This window comes from Alligator sinensis, unplaced genomic scaffold (genome assembly GCF_000455745.1).
Source record: "Alligator sinensis unplaced genomic scaffold, ASM45574v1 scaffold390_1, whole genome shotgun sequence".
NCBI lineage: Eukaryota > Metazoa > Chordata > Crocodylia > Alligatoridae > Alligator > Alligator sinensis.
In genome coordinates this window covers 132,885-137,916 of record NW_005842890.1, presented here as the reverse complement: position 1 = coordinate 137,916, position 5,032 = coordinate 132,885, and the positions used below count along the sequence as shown (strand labels likewise).

Below are 5,032 nucleotides of genomic sequence, written 5' to 3'. Positions count from 1 at the left end.
TCCTTAGGGCCTCACTGACAAGCCTCCTGAGCTTGTCAAAATTGGCTTTCCTGAAGTCAAGGACTTCAGTGTTGCTGACTGACTTGCGAGTTTTATGGCGGATGGTGAAGGCGATCAGCTCATGGTCACTGTCACCCGCTTCCCATTAATCACTAGGTCGCTGATTAGGTCATCCCCAGTAGCCAGTACCAGGTCGAGCAGCGTCAGGTCGAGAATTACCCTGTGGTACCAGGCCTGCATGCCTTCTCTCAGTCAACTGAGGGGAAAGGCCTAAGCACTCCAGTCTTAGCTCCTTGTCCTAGTCCCCACCCCTCAAGACTCCTTTCCCCAGTTCTACTTTACTTGTCCTGTCCAAGCTCATCAACTTACCAGGCTCACTGCTAAAGACAATCTTTGGCTGGATCCCTTCCCATGCCAATTTCATTTCTCCAGGCTCCTTCCCAATTAGACCCAATTTCCCCACCTACTCCTATTCCGGTCTTTCCCCCTTCCCTTGCCACTGCCATCAGTCCTAGGCTCCTTCCCTAAGATCCACTCAACCCCTTTCCCAGATCTCCAACCCCTCCTGGAAAATGATGACCATCTCAAGTTGGGACAAACCCATGGGGGACAAAGCTGTCCTGGCTTACAGGCAGCCCTCCAACCTCAAACAGCATCTCTTCAGCAACAAGCTACCTAACTCCTATTCTCACTGAGGCATCAGGCCTTGCAATAATCCCAGATACTAGCTGTGCCCCTTCATCAGCACAGACCACATCATCACTGGACCAAATAATACAGACTGTTTTTGAAATGTCTGAGATAAATTTACCTGTATCTCTACCAATGCCATGTATGCTATCACCTGTTTATCATGCCCCTCTGCTGTCTATGTTGGACAGATGGGGCACTCCCTATATGTAAGAATGAATGAACACTGATCTGATATCAGTACCACAAAGACAGACAAGCCTGTGGTAGAACACTTTTTCCATCACTGAGGTCAGAGTGGCTGCTCTTAGACAACAACATTTTAAAAACCAACTTGAATGGGAAATTGACGTACAAGAAATGATCCATAGATTGGATTGTTGTAAGTATGGTCCAAATCAGAGGTGGGCAATTATTTGGGCCTGCAGGCCACACAGGGAGTTTTGGGGAGCTGTTGTGACCTGGGTCAGCACCCCCTGCCCTGTGGAACAGCTTACCAAACCTCTCTATGTGGGATGGGGCACAGGTTGGTGGGGAGCTGGAGTGGGTATGGGTAGGCAGCATCTTCATCAGACAGCTAGCTCAGCGAGGGCAAAGCACTCCTATGTGGGATCCCACTCTATGTGGGACAGGGCCTGAACTGCCTCTGCTGCCACCAGTGCTGTCTTTCTACCCTGAAGAGGGGCTGGAGCTGCTGCTTGGTTTCAGTGTTGGCAGCCTGAGTGCAGACATGGCAGTAGCGGTGGCAGGGCTGGGCAGAAGCTGCTGCTGGGCATCAGGAAAAAGCAGGACCTGGCGGCCAGAGCAGTCACCTCCCCCTCAATGTTACTGGGCCCTTCTTCTTGTGGCTGCCCAGAACCTGTACTAGGGCTGCCCAGCAGACCCTCCCCACTGCCCTGCCAGATGCAAGAGCCTGGGGCAGCCCAGATCCAGCCCAAGATTTTGCCCACCCCTAATCTAAATTGAGACTACTGATTCTTATCCCATTTCCTGGATTAGCTTTTGTAAACCTTATGTCCCTCAATGGGTTAATTGCTTTGTTTTTTCTCTCTCCTACTCACCTTGTCTCTCAGCAGTGTCCCCTTCTTTTCTTCCCTCCTTCTCTACCCTCTGTATTGTGATCATTGTTTTTTATTTAGCAGCTCTTCTTCCTGCATCTGATGAAGTAAGCCCTCTGCTCACAAAAGCTTATTATACATCTCTAATTTAGTAAATTTATGAAGGTGCAAATCCAGTCTACCCTGACTTCTGCCTGACTTCACACTAATACAGCTAACTATCTTTCTCTACTCTACAAAATGTAGGAGTTTTGGTTGTGCTAGGCTGTAGTTATGCTAAGCTACAGTGCCACAAAGCAGTGTGGGAGAAAGGGGCCACCTGACTACTGAATGATCTAGCAAGAAATTTTTAAAAAAGCACTAATGAGCAAAAAAAGACATTGTAGGGAGTATGAAAACAGCAGCTAGAAATGTAAAAGTTAGAACTTACTTTAAAAATTAGAAAGTGAAGTTGTGTGAGCTTGGCAAACAAAACAAATGAAGATGAACATCTCAACAGAGAGAAAGATATGAGCGGGCAGGTCAGGGGTAGGTACATAAATATAAATACAGGAGTTGGGAGACCTGTGCCTCATAGAGGCCTAGGGGAGCTTGAATGATGTATAGTGTGTCTACTGTCAAGGACAAGCTTCACCAAATTGGACTGACTGCTAATTATAGAAAATTAGGGCTGGAAGGGACTTCAGAAGGTCACCTAGTTCAACCCCCTGTTCAAAGCAGGACCACCTCTAACCATATCATTCCAGCCAAGGTTTTATTTGTCTAGTTGGGTCTCAAAAACCTCTAAGGATGGAGACTCCACAACTTCTCTGGATTGTTCCACTGATTTTTAATGCTCATAGTGAAAGAGGGTATTTTCCTAATGTCTAGGTCTGTAGCAGGGCACTAAGGCACCTGCTACTCATAGAGCAGAGATAATTACCCAGGTGCAGGTTGCTAGAGGCAACCAGAGTGAGCTAGTGACCCACATCTGCCAGCAGTCAGCTGACTGGAAGGGGCAGGGCCTGGCTCACATTTAAACCCCAGGGCTAAGGCCAGGCAGGGGGTTCCCTACCAGCAGCTAAGGGGGGAAGGAGCTCTCCCAGAGAAGAGGGGAGAGGCCTGACTGTAGGAGCAGCTTCTGTCACTGCTGGATGACGGAGGATTCTCCGGTATGGTTTGAATTATGTTATAGCCGGGGCGGGGCGCTTGTGTTTCGTTTGCTATTCAAAACCTGGAGGTTTGGGTGAGGCTATTAGGGGATGAAGGAGGCCTCATTTTTGGGGACCCACTCCAGAGTGGGAGCCCTGGTGCCAGTGGGGGCGCAGCTTTTGGGGCACAGACCCTGGCACTAGTGAAGGCATAGCTTTTTGGGGCTTAGACCCTGGCACCAGTAAGGGCACAACTTTTTTGTGGGGTGGGGGGGTACAACCCCTGGCACCAGTGAGGGCGCAGCTTTTTGGGGGCATAGACCCTGGTGCCAGTGAGGCACAGAGAGACAGGGCTGCGGCGAGCCCAGGTGCCAGTAAGGGCACAGTTTGGGATGACATAAACCCTGGTACTCAAGGGATGATTGTAAAAGGCTGGAGAGGCCTGGTGCACCTGGGGGTGTGGGTATATTTTTGTTTTTATTTGGACTGGGGGTTGTCACGCCCTGGTTTTGAACTTGCAGCCCCCTTGCTGTGGGGCCAGTGCCCGGGCCTCCGGGCCAGGGAGTGCTGTGCTCCAGAAGGGAGCAGGAAAGGGGGCCATGAGCCTCCAGGCACTGGAAGGAAAAGCTAGAGCCTCGGAGTCGAACCCTGGTTGGTGGGTTTGGATGGAGAAGTCTAGCTAGAGGGAAAAAAGGGGTCCAGCCATCCTAGAAGAGACTCCAACATACCCAGTATAATAGGCAGTCTCCTGCTCGCATAATAATTTCCATCGAGATGTGGCAGGAGAGATTAGGGTGGGACTGAAGGATTCCAAGAGGGCTCCAAGGGCACCCCACGCAGCAGGGGGGGCCTATGTCACCCAGATCTGTGCACAGGGTGGGCTGCCCATTATGAGCTTGGGCTTTCCACCCTGCTGCCTTCCCCTGGGGCCTCTGCAGCCCAGCAGGAGTGACCTAGCACTGCAGGGCGCAGTACTGCAAGCTGCATATTGTCCTGGCAAGGTGCCCCCAATGCATGCAGCAGTAGTGAGGGGCATAACCCCACACTAATGCTGTGTGTGCAGGGGGCACCTCGCCAGGGCAGTGTGGCGCTCTCAGAAGCAAGCAGCTTTCCTGCTTCATCCTGCTCTAACCTGCAGTGCTGGGTCACGCCCACCGAGCTGTGGAGGCCCTGAGGGAGGGCAGCAGGGTGGGAGCCTGAGCCCACAGCTGGCAGCCCACCCTGCTCCCAACCCTGTCCCATGCAGAGATTTGTGGGCACAGCCATGGGGAGCTGGCCCCATCCTCTGCCTGCCAGACGAGCCACCTGTGGCCCTGCCCCACTCCTTGCCAGGGCCCTGCAGCTGTGCATTGAAGCTCCAGGTCCCAAGCCCTATGCACTGCCTAGGAGGACAGCAGCCTCAGCCCTAGCCCAACTCCTTCCCTCCCAATGAGTGCCTCAATCCCCTCCACCACTTGCCTGCAGGAGCTGCTTTCCTGGCTGCCTGGTGGCCACATGCATGTACATACACCTGGTGCCCCTTGCCTGACTGCCCTCCTCCTGCTTTCCCCAACCTCCTGCAGGCTGGAGCTCTGCCAGCCTGCAGAGAGCTCCTCGCAAAACTGCAAATCTGTGAGTTTCTCCACTAAAATGAGAAATCTGCATTTTATTCCAGTCAGGGGAAGGGGAAGGAATCTGTATTTTACTCTGTTTTTCCATGAGAAACAGAAAACCCAGATCCCTGGTCAGCAGTCACAACTGAGAACAGTCTACTTCCATCCTCTTTGGAACCACCCTTCAGGTTGTTGAAGGCTGCTATTAAATCCCCCCCCTCAGTCTTCTCTTCTCCAGACTAAATAAGCCCAATTCCCTCTGCCTCTTCTGAGGCAGACATCATGTGCCCCAGCCCCTTAACCATTTTCACTGCCCTCTGTTGAACTCTTCAGTTTGTCTACATCTTTTCTGTAGTGGAGGCATAGGTGATGCGTAGGTGGGGCACGGGGTGGGGGGAGCATTTGCCCCTCTGAGATTGGCCGCTGCCAGTCAGGGAATCGGGGGCAATGGCTGGTGCCCCCCTTAAGAATGTGTGGGTGCCAAGAGAAGCACTGGTGGCACTTCTGGTCAGCAACCAGCTGCTGAGGGACCCCACCTGCCCAATCGGCTGGTTGGGGGCCC

The 5,032-nt window shown here is 52.3% G+C and overlaps 1 long non-coding RNA gene across 1 annotated transcript in view; it reads left to right on the top strand.

Annotated features, from left to right (window-relative positions):
* Positions 1 to 2,802: 2,802 nt before the first annotated feature.
* LOC102383659 overlaps positions 2,803 to 5,032 on the top strand; it is a 5,031-nt gene continuing 2,801 nt past the window's right edge. The window contains exon 1 of the long non-coding RNA XR_325193.1: positions 2,803 to 2,899. This is a non-coding gene — a long non-coding RNA (uncharacterized LOC102383659). The remainder of the gene's footprint in view (positions 2,900 to 5,032) is intronic.